The sequence below is a fragment of the Anabrus simplex genome, chromosome 1 (genome assembly GCF_040414725.1).
Source record: "Anabrus simplex isolate iqAnaSimp1 chromosome 1, ASM4041472v1, whole genome shotgun sequence".
NCBI classification, from domain to species: Eukaryota; Metazoa; Arthropoda; class Insecta; order Orthoptera; family Tettigoniidae; genus Anabrus; species Anabrus simplex.
In genome coordinates, this window is record NC_090265.1 from 593,029,445 (window position 1) to 593,052,535 (window position 23,091).

The following is a 23,091-nucleotide window of genomic DNA, read 5'->3' on the forward strand; positions in this document are numbered from 1 at the left end:
CTAATATATCATAAAATAAAATTTATAGAAAATACATAACCGGGTGAGTTGGCCGCGCGGTTAGGAGCGCGCAGCTGTGAGCTTGCATCCCGGAGATAGTGGGTTCGAATCCCACTGTCGGCAGCCCTGAAGATGATTTTCCGTGGTTTCCCGTTTTCACACCAAGCAAATGCTGGGACTGTACCTTAATTAAGGCCACGGCCGATTCCTTCCCATTCCTAGGCCTTTCCTATCCCATCGTCTCCGTAATACCTATCTCTGTCGGTGCGACGTAAAGCTAATGAGCTGCCTAATATCAAACATGGACATGCGCCACCTATATCAAAATTGAGTTAAGGATTGATCCTTATAGCATTTTTAATGCTCTCTCTGAGTTAGTGGTCCGTGTCTTTCATAAACGAATATTTGTACGTAATTTTTAACATAGAAATAGGCTGTTTCTTTCATAATCAGACACCTCCAAACGTAGTTTATATCAAAAATGGGCATGAACATTTCAGCCAATCATATTGCTACAAGTGACATCAAACTGTCATGGAGACCAGAGAATTTTTATCGACATCTTAAGGAAAAAATAGGAGGACTGTTTTTTAATGCCCTATGATTGCCGAAAAGAACCTTGTTTTGCCAAAATTAAGTGATAGTCGGCTTATTATTCCAGACAACTCTGTTACGATCTGTCTGTTGTAATAAGCACATCTCAAAGCAAACTGCGCCCTGATAATGTGTCAGTTTATACGTGTCTGGAGAATGACGAAAAGAAATCATCAAACGAAATAGCATCAGCGGTTGTCAATGAGTTATGATCTAATGATTTAGAAGGCTTCACTTCAGTCAAGTTGATTGCTGATGGTGTTGCAGGCCAAAATAAAAACAGTAATATGTTGGCAATGTGTGCAAAGTGGCTTACAACGTATGCACCATCCTCTGTTGACAAATTAAAACTGGTATTTCCAGTTACTGGACACACATATTGGCCTCCAGATAGGACTTTTGGATTCATTGAGAAAGATCTTAAGAAGATGACGACCATAGTAAGTCCTGATGAATATCTTGAGGTGTTCAAAATGTACGGCACAGTGAAAGTGATTGGACAAACCTTGGAACCACTGAATTGGAAAGAACAAGCACAGATTTATCTGAAATCTACTAGTCAACTTCATTTCAAGATTTCACAGTGTAAAAGAATTGTACTCAGGAACCCAAAAAGAGGCAATGTTGTAGTTACAGGTGAGGTAGGCTACTATTTGGAAACAGGTATTGAGCGTAAGATCACGAAAGCTTGCCAGGTAAGTCTCATGTTAATGAATCCTTTATTTCTGATATTGGCATGAATGTAAACACAGTAACTTAAAGATGTTGACAAATTTACTAGGAAAGCACTTTGGAAAAGACTGGACATTAATGCCTCTCTTAAGTGGTATGTCGAAGTCATCAATAAGAACATTTGTAGTGAAAATGAACAAGCTGTTAATGATTATTTATGAATGTGATTGTTTTGAAGACCCTTGTGATGAACCAGAGGTTATTTGCTCAGAAATACAGTGAAGTAAGAACTGAAATGAATGTTAAAAATGTTAACAAATTATAAGAATAGCCTTATTTCTTTCATATTTTATATATTTCTTTTAAAGTGGAAGTTTACTTCTGTGTCATCCTGCAACTTTTTTTTTTCCCAAATATTGGGATAGTTTGTTTCAAAAGTGAACAATTACATGAATGTTTGTATCAAAAATGGACAAAAGCCAATCTCAGTTTCAGAAATGGACATCGTCATATTTGAACGTGTTTTACATTGACTTAGCCTGAAATTCCTAAGTGTTGACCATGATTTTCTTGTTCATAGGGCTAGAAATATGACACACAAAAATTTTCACACATATAATGGGGGTTTAACATAGAGAAACAAAAATGTGGCTCTACTGAAAAATTAACAAAATGGCTTTTGTCCATGTTTGATACTAGGCACCTCAAATATTTAAAAAAATACAAAAACAAAAGAAACAAAAATATGCCACAACAGATTACACCTGAAAAATAAACTAACAGGTATAATCAGTTGTGGAATATTTTCTTTTCAGATATTTTCTAAAAGTTATATGGTTTTCACCAGAAGGTGGCTATATTTCAGGACCAGTGCTTCAAGATAAGCAAGGAAATTTTTAAAATGGATATTTCAGGTGACTGTGGCCCTCTCACACTGGAAGGAATACAAGAGGGCCTCAGTCTGTGATGATTGTCCAGAATGCACTGAGAGGGTGGAAGTTAGGAACGCCTTGATCAAACTGTGTTACCAGGTCCAGCTGGAACGCACAGAGTTGACTGAAAAGGTAGGCAAGTTACATGAACGTCACCAGCAGCTGTTTTCCAAGGCAGTAGAAAACGTTAATGATGTTTTTATGTTGAAGTGAAGCGAATAATGAAACCATACAGTTTTGTGTACAGCTCATTGGCAGTATATGCATATTTCCATCTCATTAAAATTGTTTCAGAAGTTGCATTATTTGTAGCATGTTGGGCAAAAGGAACGTCCCTGGGACTCAATTGGCGTGTGGCCAGACCGGACCCACGAAAGAGGACTCGGCAGACAATAGAAAGGAGGAGGTAAAGACAGTCCCCACGGACAAAGCGCTCTCTCATGTCAGACAGACTGAGGAATAAGATGCAACGTCACAAATAGTCTAATAAGCACAGAGGTGGAGCTTAATTACAGGGTTCCACCCTAACAGAAGCAACTTCCCATTTTTCCTCCACATTTCATGTGTCCCAAAGTTGAATTTTGGTGCGCAAAATGATGTGATACTCTGATCCAAACATAAGAAAAATATGTACGGCACATCGATGAATAGAGCTGAATTTTCTGTGTATTCCAAACTGAAAACATGGAATACTTAAATCACGGGGCGAATTGAGGTCATAAACTGTCCAGCTATAATGAATGGAAAACAGATATGAATAGATAGCGTCTAGAAGCTGAGAATTGCCCTCAGAAGTTAACTCCACCCACCAAGGGACGCATGTGCTCTAATTGAAGGTGGGAGCTTGATTACATGATTGATTTCACACGGTTTTTACACGTCAGTACATGATATCGGTCACAGTGTTTTCCACAGAGTTCACATATGCACATCGAGTCCGGGTGGGGTATGTCTTCGTCCTGCAGATTATGTGATGGTAGCCGTGGACTGCCATGGAATTTACAAAGTTTCTCAGCTCCTGGTTTGTGCCAGTCCTTACTCTGTTCATCGTGGCCTCTGGAGAGTAGAACTCTGGTCATATCTCCTTCTTCTTCTTCTTTTATGACCACATAGGATCACTTTAGTCAGTCCGTCGTTCAGGTCTCTTTGAAGGGATTGTTCGGGCTTTGCGGTCCTCCCAGTACTTCTTCAGACGTTCCGATCTTCGTGCCCTTTCCTCAGTTGAAAATGTGCGTGTTGTTGGTTTGTTTTGTGTAAGGGTAAAGCGGAGGTTTGTATTCTTGAGTTTTGTATTCAATTTTATCTTATTTTTGGTGTCTTCTGTTGTAAGGCCTATTTCCTTCAGATCCTCTCTTACTTCTCTGATCCATTTACATCCTGTTGTGGTATTTTTTGAGACGAGATTGTGTTGTACTAGTTGTTTCAGAAGTCTCGAGTCCTGCATCCTCATGATATGTCCGAAGAATCCCAGTCTCCTCTTACGCATAGTATCTGTAATGGGTTCTAGCTCTTTGTACACGACTTTGTTAGGTATTAACCGCCACTGTCCATCTTTCTAATATTTTTTGTTGATACAGGTTCTTCCAATCCTCCTTTCAATTTTCTGAAGTCTGTTAGTCTTTGATTGTTTATTCAGGTAAAAGAGTGTTTCTGCTGCATATGTAGCTTCCGGTTTTATAACTGTGTTGTAGTGTTTTATTTTTGTATTTATTGATAGACATTTCTTTTTGTAGATATCCCATGTTAATTTTTGTGCTTTAGCTAATCTATTTGTTCTTACTTGGATTGAGATTTTTTCATTTAAGTTATGTGTTATTACTTCTCCATGATATTTAAACTGAGTTACTATTTTGATTTTATTACCATTTATGGTGACTTCTTTTAGCTGTGTTGGTTTTTGGGGCATAATTTCTGTTTTTTCAAATGATATTTTGAGGCCAATTTTATTTGCAATGTTTTGAAGTTCTGATATCTGGGTTTTTGCTTCTTTTATGTCCACTGCTAGTAATGCTAAATCGTCAGCAAAACCCAGGCAAGTTGTTTTGATTTTTCGGCCAATCTTTATTTTGGGGGGACATTTTCTAAACCATTCCCTCATTACCATTTCTAGAGCACAGTTAAATAATAGTGGTGAGAGCCCATCTCCCTGCCGTAGTCCAGTTTTAATTTCAAATGTCTCTGATGTTTCACCCCTAAACTTCACTTTTGACTTGGTATTGGTGAGAGTCAATTTTATCATGTTTATTAATTTGGGGTGTAGTCCAAGGTGTCTTAAAATTTTAAACAGAGATTCTCTATGGATGCAATCATAAGCTTTCTTGAAATCTACAAATGTTATCACCATATCTCTGTTTCTTCTCCTGTTATAGTCCATTATCAACTTAAGACTCATGATCTGATCAGGACAGCTCCTCCAGGGTCTGAAACCTCCTTGATATTCTCCTAGTTCTTTCTCAAGTTGTAAACTTATCCTATTAAGGATGATTATTGAAAATATTTTGTATGTTATGTCTAGGAGAGAGATTCCCCTGTAGTTATTAGGTTCGGTTTTGTCCCCTTTTTTGTGCAGAGGATGAATGAGGGCTGTTGTCCAGTGTTCTGGTAGTTCTTCTTTAATCCAGATAGAGACAAGTTGTTGATGGAGGGCAACTTTTGCCGAGGTTCCTGCATATTTCCAGATTTCCGCAAAGGTCTGATCTTCTCCTGGCGCTTTGTAGTTTTTTAATTTATTCAGAGCTTGGTAGACTTCCTTTATTGTGGGGGGATTGATGTTTTCTGGTGATGTTTTTATCGGGGTGTTGGTGTCCAAATGAAGGAGTTCTGTAGGTTCCTCACAATTTAAAAGCTTGTTGAAATGTTTAGCCAGAATTTCTGCATTGTCTTTATTGTTATGGGCCAGCTTACCATCTTCATCCTTCATCAGTAGGGTCGGGGGTTCATATTTTTGGAGCTGCTTTCTGAAGGTTTTGTAGTAGTCCCTTGATTTAGTTTTACTGAACTGTTCTTCAATTAACTGCAGGGTGTCCTTATGATGTTGTCTTTTTATTCTTCTTAAGACTTGGGTAGTTTCTTTTCTCTGTTTTACTAGCTTTTGATAGGATATTTCTGTCTTTTGGGACTGATGTAATAGCCATGCCTGATGTCTTTTCTCCACTGTTTCATCACATTCACTGTTCCACCATTGGTGTTTTTTACGTGGTTTAATTGGAGCTACGTCTTCTGCAATTTGTTTAAGGTTGTGTACTAAGTCTTCAAGTTTGTCTGTGATTTTTATTTTTTCAGTTGCTTTCTGGTAATTTTTGTTGTTGATTAGCTGGGTAGGATCTATTTTTTAGTTTTAAGGGCTTGCTTTTGTTGTCTCCTCTGGGGAGTGAGTTTAATTTTAATTTTAACTACGTAGTGATCTGAACCTGTGTCTATTCCTTGGAGGACTTTGACGTTATAGATCTCTTTGTGGTGGTATTTGTCCATGCAGACGTGGTCCAGTTGCCATTCTCCTTTAGTGTAGTCAGGGTGTTTCCATGTTTTGAGTTTTTGAGGTTTCCTCTTAAAACATGTAGATTTTGAGATTAAATTATGGTTTCTACACAGGTCAACTAGTCTCTCTCCATTTTTATTTGTTTTCTTGTGTGCTGGCCATTTTCTGATGATGTCACGGTATTTTCTTTCTCTGCCTAGTTGAGCGTTGAAGTCGCCTATTAATAATTTTATATGGTGTTTGGGGATGTTATCTATGGTCTGGTCCAATAGGTCCCAAAATTCTCCTGTTTTCTCCTGGTCTTTTGAGGAGTTGTTTTTATCATTAGTGGGAGCATGGGCATTTATTATAGTATAGATTTTATTAGATGCCTTTAAGGTGAGCGTTGAGAGTCGTGGAGACTGTGATCTGAATTCTTGAACTGAGTTTATTATTTTAAGGCTGACCAAAAATCCTGTTCCAAATTGTGGGACATTCTTCATCACTCTCTTCCCAGGTATACCTTTATAAAGTCTGTACCCTTGAGATTCCAAGGTATCATGGTCAGTGTTTCTAATTTCCTGTAATCCCATGATAAGAATTTTGTGTTGGTCCATTATGTCGGTGATCACTTTTAGTTTACCGGTTTGCATGAGTGAGTTTATGTTGTGTGTAGAGAAGTATGTTATCTGCTTTGGTTTGATTCTTGATTTTGTCTCATTCGTGTATGTAGTACTGGGGTATTTCCGTGCCTCCGACTTCACGGTATCTTTCAGGTGGCAGCCCACCGTATCCGAATGCTGCCTTCTCTGAACTCTTGGTTCAGCCGGTGGAGTATTCCTTAAAAGACCTTCCATGGTTGACTGTCAAGGTGTCACCTGTGTGGGACTAGGTCCCGAATTACAACTCTGGATGTGATCCAGTGAGGTGATAATGAGGCCGCTCCTCTGGAGTACAGACGCCTTGTGCAGCCGCCCCTAACCTGGAGAACAGACGCTGCATAATGGATTCCAGTGGCATTTCCTCCACTGTGGGGACCATCACCCCGCCCAAAGGGGCTCATTCGCCCGAAGCCGTTGGCCCCCTTAGGGAGTCAGGTTATTTCCCGCCGCCCAACACTCGGCGTATATCTCCTTCTACCATAGACATAATCCTGTACAAAGGCAACGATCTAGGAGTAACGGACCACAGGGTGTTATATTCCGACACGGTGACACCAATAAAGAAACATTGTCCAGTGACAACTACCTTCAAAATGAAAGAGCCTACCTGCACACAACAGGAAACAAAACACACGAAAAGAACTTACAGAAAGATAGAGAGAATAAAATACACGAAGATGCAGACAAGCTTACCGCCTTTGAAAACAAAATTCAGGGACAGGACCTAGATGCTGCAGCAACAGCGCTAGAAGACATAATCAAAGCCGCAACCAACGAGAGAAAGGCAAAGAGATGGTTCGATCAACAATGCTACACAGAGAGAAAGAGAGTCATATCAGCCCTCCACGTTGTCAAACGCACACAAAAACGGGACGACCTGATCACATATAGCAGACTCAGAAAATAATATAAGACCTCAAGGCTAGAAAAATGGTGGAAAAAGCAAGAAAAAACCCCTACATAGCTCCAAAGCCACGACAGTCACAGACAGTGGGGAAAATGGTGATGCCAATCTGGGAGGCTCACTTCATGAACATCCTAAACCAACAAAGGGTCAATGAAGCTCATGAAACCACAAGACAGTATGATGACATCAGATGATTCATGGCAGAGGAAATTAGAAATAATATATCAACACTGAAAAACAAGAAGGCAGCAGGGCCGGATGGGATATTTAACGAAAACAACAAGGCAGCCCCCGACGTTTTAATTCCAGCAGTCACGGACATGATGAACTTATGTCTGTACACAGGACAAACTGTGGAACTGTGTAGAAGGGATACTGACTGGAGGGTGATCGGGGATTTAAATGAGACTATGGAGTGGGTATGTGGGAAACTGGGAGTGAAATTTCTAGATCCTAATGGGTGGGTAGGAGATAGGGATCTGCGCTCCGATGGCCTTCATATAAACCGCAGTGGTACGTATAAGTTAGGAAATTTGTTTGGAAGGGTAATAGGGAGGTACATTCAGGGAAACGGGATGGCCTAGGGAGCGGTGATAAGGGAACAGGGAACTGGAAATCAAGTAGGGATGACATAAAATTTTTAGTGTTGAACTGTAGTATTGTAAGGAAAGGAATAGAATTAAGTAATTTAATAGATATATATTTCCCAGATATTGTAATAGGAGTTGAATCATGGCTGAGAAATGATATAATGGATGCAGAAATTTTCTCACGGCACTGGAGTGTGTATCGTAGAGATAGGATAGGAAGGGTGGGAGGGGGAGTGTTCATTCTGGTGAAAGAAGAATTTGTAAGCTACGAAAAAGTTAAAGATGAGACACATGAAATTCTAGGTGTAAGGCTCATTTCTAAAGATAATAGGCAACTTGATATATTTGGAGTGTACAGATCGGGAAAGGGTAGCACTGACGCGGATTCGGAATTATTTGATAGGATAGTCAGCTATGTGGGAAACGACATGGAAAGAAATGTGATTGTAGCGGGAGATCTGAATTTGCTAGATGTCAATTGGGAAGGAAATGCGAATGACAGGAAGCATGACCAACAAATGGCAAATAAGTTAATATGGGAAGGACAGCTGATTCAGGAAGTGATGGAACCAACCAGGGGGAAAAATATTCTGGATGTCGTGCTGATAAAACCAGATGAGCTCTATAGGGAAACTGAAGTAATAGATGGTATTAGTGATCATGAAGCTGTTTTTGTGGTAGTTAAAAATAAATTTGATAGAAAGGAAGGTCTTAAAAGGACTGTTAGGCAGTACCATATGGCTGATAAAGCAGGCATGAGGCAGTTTCTAAAAAGTAACTATGATCGGTGGAAAACGGTAAATAAAAATGTAAACAGACTCTGGGATGGGTTTAAAGAAATTGTTGAGGAATGCGAAAACAGGTTTGTACCATTAAGGGTGGTAAGGAATCGTAAAGACCCACCTTATTATAATAGAGAAACCTACAGAACCTACAGAACTCCTTCATTTGGACACCAACACCCCGATAAAAACATCACCAGAAAACATCAATCCCCCCACAATAAAGGAAGTCTACCAAGCTCTGAATAAATTAAAAAACTACAAAGCGCCAGGAGAAGATCAGACCTTTGCGGAAATCTGGAAATATGCAGGAACCTCAGCAAAAGTTGCCCTCCATCAACAACTTGTCTCTATCTGGATTAAAGAAGAACTACCAGAACACTGGACAACAGCCCTCATTCATCCTCTGCACAAAAAAGGGGACAAAACCGACCCTAATAACTACAGGGGAATCTCTCTCCTAGACATAACATACAAAATATTTTCAATAATCATCCTTAATAGGATAAGTTTACAACTTGAGAAAGAACTAGGAGAATATCAAGGAGGTTTCAGACCCTGGAGGAGCTGTCCTGATCAGATCATGAGTCTTAAGTTGATAATGGACTATAACAGGAGAAGAAACAGAGATATGGTGATAACATTTGTAGATTTCAAGAAAGCTTATGATTGCATCCATAGAGAATCTCTGTTTAAAATTTTAAGACACCTTGGACTACACCCCAAATTAATAAACATGATAAAATTGACTCTCACCAATACCAAGTCAAAAGTGAAGTTTAGGGGTGAAACATCAGAGACATTTGAAATTAAAACTGGACTACGGCAGGGAGATGGGCTCTCACCACTATTATTTAACTGTGCTCTAGAAATGGTAATGAGGGAATGGTTTAGAAAATGTCCCCCCAAAATAAAGATTGGCCGAAAAATCAAAACAAATTGCCTGGGTTTTGCTGACGATTTAGCATTACTAGCAGTGGACATAAAAGAAGCAAAAACCCAGATATCAGAACTTCAAAACATTGCAAATAAAATTGGCCTCAAAATATCATTTGAAAAAACAGAAATTATGCCCCAAAAACCAACACAGCTAAAAGAAGTCACCATAAATGGTAATAAAATCAAAATAGTAACTCAGTTTAAATATCTTGGAGAAGTAATAACACATAACTTAAATGAAAAAATCTCAATCCAAGTAAGAACAAATAGATTAGCTAAAGCACAAAAATTAACATGGGATATCTACAAAAAGAAATGTCTATCAATAAATTCAAAAATAAAACACTACAACACAGTTATAAAACCGGAAGCTACATATGCAGCAGAAACACTCTTTTACCTGAATAAACAATCAAAGACTGACAGACTTCAGAAAATTGAAAGGAGGATTGGAAGAACCTGTATCAACAAAAAATATCAGAAAGATGGACAGTGGCGGTTAATACCTAACAAAGTCGTGTACAAAGAGCTAGAACCCATTACAGATACTATGCGTAAGAGGAGACTGGGATTCTTTGGACATATCATGAGGATGCAGGACTCAAGACTTCTGAAACAACTAGTACAACACAATCTCGTCTCAAAAAATACCACAACAGGATGTAAATGGATCAGAGAAGTAAGAGAGGATCTGAAGGAAATAGGCCTTACAACAGAAGACACCAAAAATAAGATAAAATTGAATACAAAACTCAAGAATACAAACCTCCGCTTTACCCTTACACAAAACAAACCAACAACACGCACATTTTCAACTGAGGAAAGGGCACGAAGATCGGAGCGTCTGAAGAAGTACTGGGAGGACCGCAAAGCCCGAACAATCCCTTCAAAGAGACCTGAACGACGGACTGACTAAAGTGATCCTATGTGGTCATAAAAGAAGAAGAAGAAGAAGAGAAATAAAGAGACTAAGAAGGAGGTGCAGACTGGAAAGAAATAGAGTTAGAAATGGCTGTGGAAGTAAGGAGAAATTGAAGGAACTTACTAGAAAATTGAATCTAGCAAAGAAGGCAGCTAAGGATAACATGATGGCAAGCATAATTGGGAGTCATATGAATTTTAGTGAAAAATGGAAGGGTATGTATAGGTATTTTAAGGCAGAAATGGTTCCAAGAAGGACATTCCAGGAATAATTAATGAACAATGGGAGTGTGTATGTGAGGATCTTCAAAAGGCAGAAGTATTCAGTCAGCAGTATGTAAAGATTGTTGGTTACAAGGATAATGTCGAGATAGAGGAGGAGACTAAGGCCAAAGAAGTAATAAAATTTACATATGATAACAATGATATTTACAATAAGATACAAAAGTTGAAAACTAGAAAAGCGACTGGAATTGATCAGATTTCTGGGGATATACTAAAGACAATGGGTTGGGATATAGTACCATATCTGAAGTACTTATTCGATTATTGTTTGGTCGGAGGAGCTATACCAGATGAATGGAGAGTTGCTATAGTTGCCCCTGTGTATAAAGGAAAGGGTGATAGACACAAAGCTGAAAATTACAGGCCAGTAAGTTTGACATGCATTGTATGTAAGCATTGGGAAGGCATTCTTTCTGATTATATTAGACATGTTTGTGAAATTAATAACTGGTTCGATAGAAGGCAATTCGGTTTTAGGAAAGGTTATTCCACTGAAGCTCAACTTGTAGGATTCCAGCAAGATATAGCAGATATCTTGGATTCTGGAGGTCAAATGGACTGTATCGCGATTGACCTGTCCAAAGCATTTGATAGGGTGGATCATGGGAGACTACTGGCAAAAATGAGTGCAGTTGGACTAGACAAAAGAGTGACTGAATGGGTTGCTATATTTCTAGAAAATAGATCTCAGAGAATTAGAGTAGGTGAAGCTTTATATGACCCTGTAATAATTAAGAGGGGAATTCCTCAAGGCAGTATTATCGGACCTTTATGTTTTCTTATATATATAGTAATTGCCACGTAAGGAAATACCCCAGAAAGTAAATATCGCCGCCCGATGCTCTTCTTTTCTCTTTTTTGTAATGGCTGATCACTGCTGCCAACCTGCCTGGTTACATATTAAAATCATCAGACATAACCATAACAAACTAACCTCAATGTAAACACCGATAATGAATCCTTCCCTACCCTAGCAAATGATAAAAGATAAGATGAAATAAATCAAGAAAATTATGAATATCTTCTCAATGAGGAATTAAGGAAATAAACACACTTTCTCACTTAAATTATCTGTCTTTATTTTGATATACAGTAGGCGTACTATAACCATGTTCTTGAAAAGAGGGGCGTGTTAAACGATGCAATTTATTTCATACGTCTTTGCAGTATGATTTTCGAAAGTTCCAGACATTCAATGACTTCCCTTTCTTTTGCGCGAATATTTCCTTCTCTCTTCAATACCGGTAACCAGTAAGGAAAGAATTATTGGGCATATTTTCAGCCTGCAGGCTGGTTATATCTTCAAGCTTATCAGGAAACATATAGGAATACTAATGTGCCAAGCTCCGTGAACGCAATTTAGGTCAGCTTTCAAGTTCACTGCGGATTTTAAAATAATAATGTTATAAGTTCTACTGCCAAAATTTCGTCCCGCAAGAGTTATTTCATGTGCCGGTAGATCTAGACATGAGACTGACGTATTTGAGCACTTTCATCATTTCACACAAACTATGTTATTAAATGCATTATCCGAACATGCCACAATCCTACTTACCTGGTATTAGCCAAATAGATTTACAATCCCACAGAAAAAGAAAATATGCTTTAAATATTCTCGTAAATGTATCACTAGTGACTTTAACGGCGATGCGGTGGCAACACGCACTTCACGCTTGAGCAGTGATTGAACGTTGCCAACGTGCCAGATTAACGGTAAATGTAAGACGTCGTATCGGCAAGTAGGGTCCCTAAACTGTATGGTTACCGACACTGAAAAAGACCCAACAGCAAGAAAAGTAACTATAAATCAATATCTTAATATTACAGGGGAGAAAGGGTAAGGTTGCACCCTTAGGGTACGTCCTTACACGGAGAGGACTATATAAATGATATTAGTAAAGGAGTGGAATCGGAGGTAAGGCTTTTTGCGGATGATGTTATTCTCTATAGAGTGATAAATAAGTTACAAGATTGTGAGCAACTGTAACGTGACCTCAAATGTTGTGAGATGGACAGCAGGCAATGGTATGTTGATAAACGGGGTTAAAAGTCAGGTTGTGAGTTTCACAAATAGGAAAAGTCCTCTCAGTTTTAATTACTGCGTTGATGGGGTGAAAGTTCCCTTTGGGGATCATTGTAAGTATCTAGGTGTTAATATAAGGAAAGATCTTCATTGGGGTAATCACATAAATGGGATTGTAAATAAAGGGTACCGATCTCTGCACATGGTTATGAGGGTGTTTAGGGGTTGTAGTAAGGATGTAAAGGAGAGGGCATATAAGTCTCTGGTAAGACCCCAACTAGAGTATGGTTCCAGTGTATGGGACCCTCACCAGGATTACCTGATTCAAGAACTGGAAAAAATCCAAAGAAAAGCAGCTCGATTTGTTTTGGGTGATTTCCGACAAAAGAGTAGCGTTACAAAAATGTTGCATTGTTGAATTGAGAGAAAGAAGAAGAGCTGCTCGACTAAGTGGTATGTTCCGAGCTGTCAGCGGAGAGATGGTGTGGAATGACATTAGTAGACGAATAAGTTTGAATGGCGTTTATAAAAGTAGGAATGATCACAATATGAAGATAAAGTTGGGATTCATGAGGACAAACTGGGGCAAATATTCATTTATAGGAAGGGGAGTGAGCGACTGGAATAACTTACCAAGGGAGATGTTCAATAAATTTCCAATTTCTTTGAAATCATTTAGGAAAAGGCTAGGAAAACAACAAATAGGGAATTTGCCACCTGGGCGACTGCCCTAAATGCAGATCAGTATTGATTGATTGATTGAAATCCCGGTGAGCTGGAGAACCTCAACAATTAGAATGCTGTACAAGGGAAAAGGAGAACCACTTGACCCAAACTCGTACCGGGGAATCGCGCTAGAGAACAACCTCCTCAAAATACTGACGAGCCTAATGAAGATAAGACTAACAGAAGAAATCGACAAGAAGATCCCAGAGGAACAGTTTGGATTCAGGAAAAGCCAAAGCACCCTACATGCAGTGAAAAACCTCGTATACGACATAGAGGAGAAAATAAGACTCCCGAAAGGAAAATTCCACACAGTGTTCGTCGATTTTACAAAAGCGTTTGACAATTCCAACAGGACCTTAACATGCGCCAAACTAGAACAGATGGTGGAACAAAACAAGGAACTAAGCGTCTTGATACACAACATCCTGAGCAAGAACACCATCATAATATCAGACAACGTAACAACCTCGCAAGAAATTATACAGACCAACGGACTGTTACAAGGAGACCCCCTCGGTCCCTTTCTGTTCAACGTAGCCACACATGACGTGGTCCAAGCAATAAGAACTTCGGTTCCGTCCCTTAAGATCTATATATACGCAGACGACATGGTGGTGGGACCATACGATACTAACAAACTACAGAAAGGAATAAATGCTCTAGGAGCATGGGCTGAATACAACGGACTGCAGATAAATGCAGTAAAGACTGTACACATGGTCCTCAGGAAAGGAGGATGCCTATCTGCAAAGGACAAAATATACCTCAAAAAGAACCTCTACAAACTATGAACAGCTTCAAATATCTGGGCGTAACGGTCCAGACAACAGCACACTCATACAGAATCCACGCAACACAACGAGCAGCAGCCGCAACTAAAGCCATGTACGACATCAAGTCATTAAGCAAACTTTCCCTGGATACAGCTGTGGCCCTCTTTGAAGCCAAAATCGTTCCTATTCTAACATACGGAATAGAGATAACATGGGAAAAGTTAAGCTATGGAGTCCTACTACGAATGGAAAAAGTGAAAGCCAGATTCTTGAAAGCAGCCCTCGGAATTTCAAAGTACACCAAGTCAAGCCTAGCGTATAAACTCGCGAGAGAAACATTTCTAATAGAGGATCGGAGATGGAAATTCAACCTGCCCTGCACAGACAACTGGAAGAAACTTTACATTTTTTGAACCCTAGTTATTAACGGAGCCGATTTCCTTAATTAAGCATGACAGAGTTTCCATCCCCATGTGCCGGTCAGTTGGAAATGAAAGGAAGGCCACTGGCCAACCCTAGACAGCCTCACGACAGCTAACAAAGGACGAAGTTATTGTCTATCGTGATTGTAAATATTATAACCCCAGAGTTCATCTTGTGAACTGTGAATTAGGAAACATGAACAATAGCCAATTGAGCCTAGGCAAAAATCTCAGATTCTGTGCATAATTAAGTAGGCCCGAGCCACCAACACGGACTTCAAACCGCCCTCCTACTTTCTGGGTGACCGGGCTAGTTGGCCATGCGGTCAGGGGCACGCGGCTGTGAGCTTGCATCCGGGAGATGGTGGGTTCGAATCCCACTGTTGGCAGCCCTGAAGATGGTTTTCCGTTGTTTCCCATTTTCACACCAGGCAAATGCTGGGGCTGTATCTTAATTATGGCCACGGCCGCTTCCTTCCAACTCCTAGGCGTTTCCTATCCCACCGTTGCCATAAGACCTATCTGTGTCGGTGGGACGTAAAGCAACTAGCAAAAAAAAATACAACTTTCTGGGTGAGCTCAGGCATCGCTTGAGCACAGTGGGAATAGTTACCGTTGAAAAAAAAAAAACATTAAGATGGACTCTTATCTAATGTGAAAGTAGGATTTTTTTTTCAGCTATTTACTGTACACTGTTTAGCACGACTAGAAAGGACAAGAATCATGTAATGGGGTAACAGATATAAATGTATTTACTGAATTGTGACAATAGAATAAACAACACTATCACAATAGAAATCTCCACACAAATAAAGAAAGAATATGTGAATATAGGCTTGCCTGAAGGGCGTTCAATGGTATCAATACACTACAGACTTCCGCAGACAAATTACCCTAATTGAACTCGGGCAATAAAATATAATCTTGACTTCCTTTAACATAGTCTTTCTGTTGATCATATTCTCTTATCACTAGAGTAGATGTCCACTACATAATACCCTCTCTTATTAGCACATTACAACCAGGTCCTTATGCTATATGAGTACACACAAAAATATTTACATAAAACGCACTACAATTAGCAAAATTTTCCGGACTCCCCATATATCCTGACACTAGCACCAACAACGATGACAACAGTTCTGTTTGAACTTAAAGAAATAAAATAAGACACTGAGAAACATGGACACAACCTTCTTCTGTCCTGGTAAAAAGTTAACTCAAGCTTAACACAAGCTTGCGCAGACCGGCTTGGCCCAACTGCAAATACTGTCTCCCCAAGAGACACTTCTTATCATCCTACCTACATTATTTCTCTCATAGACGCCCCAAGCAATATCATTCACTGATCCGTCATTTACTCGTTCATTAAATTATCTTGAGCATTATCATAGTATAATTCTCTTTTCCGTACCTCATCGTAGTAGTTCTGGGTGCTCCATCTTCTCATCATTTCTCACATCACAGGTCATAATTCCTGGGCCTATGGGCTATCATTATTCCTTTCTCAACCTTTCCTCTTTCTCTTTGTTCGCCGTAAAATTTCTGACCACTCTTTCAAGATCCCGGTACCACAACAATTCACACTGGTTTTGCAAAAAAAAAGAAAAAAAAAAAAAAGGGAGGGGGGGAAACACTCCACGTAGGTACTAAGCAAAACTCGTTAAATCAAGGGAAAATCTACATATCATCCCTAATATCATTCCTCTAAATCAGGGCCTCTCAGGGTGCATGCACTGTGCATGGTGCAAAAAACGACTTTGCTTAGTTGACCAGAGTGCAGACCCCCACTCCTGGATTTGGAGCAATAGCGATGTCTCTCTCTTTCCCCATGCCTGTCTCGCTCGCTCCCCCTGTCTCCCTCTTCCTCACTTGCTCCCTAGCGCTCCAAATCTGGGCCGAGCTTAGCCGAGTAGCCCAGAGATGAAGCATTGGTCCAAGCCGAGTGGGACTGATGCACTGTGCACAGGAACTCTGCGCCGCTGTCTGCACGCGTGAGATTTTGGGCGTTTGAGAGGCCCTGCTCTAAATAATCACAAGTTTGTCCTTTTTTTTTATCTCAGTCGGAACTCTTCTTCCTTGAAATACATCATGCCTTAAACTCTATTATGTGTGTCAGCTAAGCATGCACTGATATAACCCTTAGAGCGACTGGCTGTCTATTTCCCCCATTACCACCCCATTTGACAATAATAGCAATATAGATATGTTTGCAGGTAATTAAAAAACAGGATGAAATCATTTCTTTATCCTGCAAGAATTTTAAAAAGAAATTAATACTATTTACAAGATAGTAGAACACAACGGTTTCAGTTAAACCTTCATCAGCAGAATCATCAATAGATACAAGAGGAGACCCAAGACTACCCTAGAAAAAGATTCCACTCCTAAAGAGAAGTTTTCCACTTTCACTTTCAATAATAGTAGAATTTACCAAATTTCTAATATTTTAAAAAACAACAACAATAAAATAGCATCTACAATCTCCCACACCAACTCCAAACTCATTTTCAATCCACACACTGTCAACAATAACTTTAATAATAGATATTTGAACTCAGAGTTTACAAATTAGAATGTCAATCCTGTAATTCCAGCTATGTTGGTCAAACAGGCCACAGTTTTATGATAAGATAACATCACAATGCTCTCAAATATAATCTTTTTCAGCTATGAGTGAACATCGTACAGAATCCAGTCACGAATACACATCAACAGATAAAGATCGTAAGATCTTGCATTATGAGCAAAATGGCTCCTTGCTCAGCGTTCTTGAGAGCGTCCACATCGATTTAGATCAGTTTATGAACCCCTCTCATAATTTAAATGAAATCAATGAAAAAAAAAAGAACATTCTACTTGAAACATTCATTCCATATATTTGTCAGAACTTCTATAATAAAAACAAATCCCTGCCTCCATCTCTCCAACCATCACTCCCCCCCCATCCCCACCAGCCCCGCACCCTCCTCCACTTCCCCCTTCACTCCTCCAATCCTCGCAAACACAGCTGAGCCAACAATAGACATGATCTTAAGAACGGAGCTGTTAACTTTGAGAAGGTGAGGCCGTTTCGAGGACAACCACTTAATAAGTAATTTTAAAAGTTTCTTCACACTTCTTCATTTTTTACTTATCAGCCCAGGTTTCTCATACAACTTCATTTTTTCCATTACAGATTGGTACTTCATTGACAGTTTCCACTATGGTCACACACAGTTTACCATCCATCTGTTAACTTCTCTAACAAAGCTTCTCAATTTTTTTGCTGCCCTCCTGACTATTTAAAATAAGGCAAACACACCTAGCCAACATTGGAAACAATCATCGAGAACGGGACCACTAAAATTGAGAACTTCCGGCCTTTCGAGGGTGCTACTTTCCAAATTTGAAATTCATTGGTGGGTTTCCATCACGTGTCACATACATTTCACCTGACACGTGTCTCCTCTCTAACTTAGATTCTCAAGTTTTTCGCTCCCCTCTTAACTATTCATTGTGATGGTAAGTCTACGAAGACAGGCTGTCAATTCTGAATTTTTAACACAGTGATTTTGTCCTTTTTTTAATTATATCACACTGCAAAATTTTTAGACTAAGAGGTTCACAACCTCACTATAAATATTTATTGTTCGTTTCCGTCTTATCTAATTTGTTTTCATTATTTTTTTCGTAGGTTATACACAGTTTTTAGCTTAAATTATTGTAAAATTTTAACTTTTTCACTGAAAATGTCTCAAACGAGTTGATTATTACTCCATCTAATGATGGAAATGTGTATATATTTGAATTGTTTTTTATTTCTGCCATGTCTCTTTTGTTTTTCATTTCTTCCTTCAGTATGTTTTTAACACATTTTTAGCTTCTATTATGTAAATAACATTAACCCCCTTTTTTCACTGAAAATTGCTCAAACGAACTGAAACATGTCTGGCTTTTATTACTCCATCTAAGAATGGATTTATGCTATGTATTGAATAGGTGGACACATTAAATTTTCCTTTGTAAAGTGAAAACTGTCAATACTGAATGATTCTAATATCTTGTAATGATAGGGCACACATTATTTATAATGTTTATGCCATTAAAAAGAAAACCCTACATCACTGATCCCGGTTCCTTAGTGGTTGTTTATCAGGTTACATAGGCGCATTATTATGCTTGGGTCTCCTAGTCAAGCCCAGTAAGAGTATCACAATACATACATACATACATACATACATACATACATACATACATACAATGAAGACAGAAAAACTAATCATCATAGGTCTGTACATAATCCCTACTAGGGAAGTAGACCACACAATTGAGTATGTAAGTGAAAGGCAATAACAGTGCTAAAGAATGACTAAAAGGTAGTTCTTGGGGGCAGTCTCAACTGTTGAATAGAGAAACCTAATCACAAAGCAGATATCATTCTTAACTAACGAGTTGAAGGCTACAAACTTGTCAACAAGGCATAAGAAACAACCTACATGGTACCAAATGGGAAAAACACTATTGATCTCTTCTTTGTCAAAGGAGACTGCCTACAAATCCACAACCGAGAGGTCATTGCATTTTGTGTGCAGTTTTGAAAAAATCGGAATGTACCTTTCGCTGTTAGAATTGAGCTAGGAGGATAAGGCTCATTGCTTAAGAAGAGTCACCAGCTATGTACTAAAGAAAATATGTATTGCTATTGCTGTAAAGAACATTGTAAGGGAAGAAAAAGAGAAGAAATGGAATGAGTTTGCAGACATACTGGAAGAGGACAGTAGAGGAAATATGAAATTGCTATACAGAGTAGTGAAAAACAAGCGAAGGGATCAAGAGACCATAAAAGCAATAGAACATGATGATGGAACTCTGGCAGAAGAAGAGGGAGAAATTAAACAAGAACTCAAGATCTATTTCGAAAAGCTGCTGAATGGAGATACAGAAAACATAACAACGGATAGAGGAGAGCCAAGTCGAGGAACCACAGCTGAACCACCAATTACATGGCTTGAGGTTGAAAATGCGCTCAAGAGCATGAAGAAAGGAAAGGCAGTGGGCATAGATGAACTAAGTGCAGATATGCTGAAAGCAGCAGGAATTCCAGGAATCCAATGGCTCTACAGACTGCTCAACAAGATATGGGAGGAAAATACTATTCCTGAGGACTGGAAGATGGGCATCATTGTACCTCTGTTCAAGAAAGGAAGCCGACGAAAATGTACTAATTACCATGGTATCACACTACTGTCTCATGTCCTGAAAATATTGGAAAAAATAATAGACCAGAATCAGAGATATTGTTGAACCAATTTTGGAAGAAGAGCAGTATGGTTTCAGACCAGGAAGGTCAACTACAGACCTTATATTTGCAATTAGGATGCTAATGGAAAAATACTGGGAGAAGAACAAGCCTTTATTTCTAATATTTTTGGACATTGAGAAAGCATACGATAGTGTACCAAGGGAAAGAATTTGGCAATGCATGAAAGAACTTCAAGTGCGAGACAGCCTCATAGACAAAGTGAAAATGTTGTATAGTGGGAACAGAAGCTGTATTCAAGTAGGATGTGGTTTGTCGGACTGGTTTGAAACAAAGAGAGGAGTGCAGCAGGGCAGCTCATTGTCACCACTTCTATTTATTATTGTAATGGATGTAGTAATGAAATTTATTAAAAGGAAAGAACATGGAGATATCAAAGCCTTCACATTTGCAGATGATGTTGCAATCTGGAGTGACTCAGAAGAGGAATTGGGAGAGAGAATACAAAGCTGGAATGAGGAGTTTAAGAAATATGGTTTAAACATCAGCAAGACCAAGACGGTGGTGGTGAAAGTGTATGGGGAAGGAGCAGAACCAATAGTCATGTTAAATGAAGCTCAACTGGACAGCGTTCCAGTTTTCAAATACTTGGGTAGCGTTATATCAAATGACAACGTAGCAAAACATGAGGTGAACAATCGAATCAATAAGGCAACACAATTTTACCACCAGGTAAGACACCTGCTGTGGGATGAGCAAATACCCATGAAAACAAAAATGACATTGTACAAGTCCTATTATACACCAGTTCTTACACACAGTCGCAAAACCACAACACTGACCAATAGAGATAATTCCAAACTTCAGGCAGCTGAAATGAAATTCCTACGCACTATGAACCAGGAAAGACAAGATTAGGAATGAGAAAATTAGAGAAGAAGTAGGAATAGATGATTCTCTCCTCAATAAGATTCAGATATCAAGACCGAAGTGGTTTGGTCACATGAAGAGGATGCTAATAAACAGAACTGTAAGGAAGGAATTTGACAGAAAGGTAGAAGGAAGATGACCCGTGGGAAGGCCACGAAGGAAATGGATAGATTTAGTTAAGAGCGATGTACTGCTGAGAGGTCATGATTGGGACAAGTTGGTGGAGGAAGAATGGTACAAGGACAGGATGAGATGGAGGAGGCTTATATACCACACCCGGGAAACTGGAGATGGTTTAGGATGATGATGATGATGATGATGATGACTCTCAAGAAAGAAAAGAAAGACCTGGAAAGAATACCACAAATGATAAGTGAAGAAGTACTCAATCTAGCGCTGATAATATTCTGAACTTCGTCATGAAAGGACAAATCAAACAACCTCCAAGAATCAGCAAACCTTGGTTTGACAAAAAAAATGTTACAATGTGAGACAAGGTACCCTAGACTAGTTTTGCAAAGCACAACAAGCATCTGGGAATTCCACTTATGCAGTTTATGCAATGAGCCGGGCTGATTGGCTCAGATGTGGCAGGTTTGATCCTGGCTCCGTCCGGTGGTATTTTAAGGTGCTCAGATACGTCAGCCTCATACTGGTACATTTACTGGCACATAAAAAAGCTCCTGTATGACAAAATTCTGGCACTTCGGAATCTTTGAATACCGGTAATAAAAGTAGTTAGTGGGACATAAAGCCAATAACATTAATATTATTTCATGGAATGAAAATTAAATGTAGGAGTGGTTGCTTCAACAAAAAGAAAGCACACTACTTAAAAGGAACAGGCAAAACTGCAAGCTCAAAATGACCTGTTTTAATATCTGAGAGTCTCCATCTTTCCAGGACTTTTTCTGTCATTAAGCATGTGTAACAGGAATGTCCATATACAGAGCTAAAAGAGACAAGATGACCAAGACTCATATAGAGGTGCAGTTCTTGAAAACACCATCTACAAAGCATACACAAAAGTCCTAGAGAACAGACGCACAGTTCCTTGCGAATTAATCAAATCACGATAATAACATACTTTTTTTTTCGCACTTATTTACCTAATACATACCTTTAGTCTTTGCTAATAGCTAATATGTTCTCCTTCTTGCTTCACAGGATCTTGCATAGATTCCACAAGCTTTGAGGATATATTTTTCAGTTTATCATCATGAAACTACAATAATATTAAATTAAATTAAAAATTAAAATATTTTCTAACAATTTGTATTTAATCATAAATTAGTTTTGACAGACCGAAGAACCTAACAGTTGTAGATAAAGCTTATAAACATGCAGATTCACTCCCGTTTCTCCCAATTCGTGTTTCAAATCTACAGTACAGTAGTGAGCCTGGGGTCAGATTTGCTTCTTCTGAGCAGCAAACGTCCACCACTTGACATCATTTTTTTTTTTTTTTCCTGCCACAATTTTTTCTTTTTCTTCGGTTAAATTGAGCAAGTCTGTTTGTACCGTGAATAATTCTATTTTTTAGTGCCTACACAGAGACCAAATTTAGTAGCTAACTCTCTTTCTCATGGAAGTATTTTGAGATAATGCCACAACTGGCATGTGAGCTAGTCACAGAAACTTTCTTAGCAGAAGACTTAATATTCAGACTGCAGCTGCCTTCCACATGGCAGGAAAACGAACTTCTGCAGATGAGAGAGAGGAAGTGGGCAGAAAATGACCTGACATTTTTCACAACAGATGCCACGATAAATCGAATTTGGTCTGTGCCAAACAATGAGTGGTGCTGTGAACAGGTTGGCTATGCACAGCTTCCCCCAGGGACTATGCTCCCAACCTGGTTATCATGCACCATCTGAGCAGTGTATGTGTGTGTTATGTAGCAGGAGTGTGAATGATATAATTTTAGTGAATGCTGTAAGAAAACAAAATCTTTATTGGACTATTGTAAAACCAAATGTGTTAAGGCCATGACCGCCAGCTTCCCTTTCTCATCCTTCCATCACCAAACACCTTCGATGTGTTAGTGTGACATTAAACCAGTAGCAAAAAAAAAAAAGCTTCTGTGTTATTAAAAATAATATTTCAATGACCATTGTGCACATTCTGTTTTAAGTAGGGCATTGTGTCTGACCAGTCTCTGCTTCTTCATTTGTCTTGATAGGAAGTCCCCCATGCTGCAACAAAGTGCTTTCAGACCATTGTTACTTCTT

At 39.0% G+C, this 23,091-nt stretch overlaps 1 protein-coding gene across 6 annotated transcripts in view; it reads left to right on the forward strand.

Moving 5' to 3' along the window:
- LOC136857173 (GPN-loop GTPase 2) overlaps positions 1-23,091 on the forward strand; it is a 126,504-nt gene that overhangs the window by 54,385 nt on the left and 49,028 nt on the right. The window contains exon 1 of one of the 6 annotated variants that reach the window (XM_067135613.2): positions 2,179-2,330. The exons of the other annotated variants lie outside the window; for them this stretch is intronic. The gene's annotated coding sequence lies outside the window, so the exon portion shown is untranslated. Of the gene's footprint in view, positions 1-2,178; positions 2,331-23,091 lie in introns of those variants that run through there. 6 annotated transcript variants of the gene reach the window in all.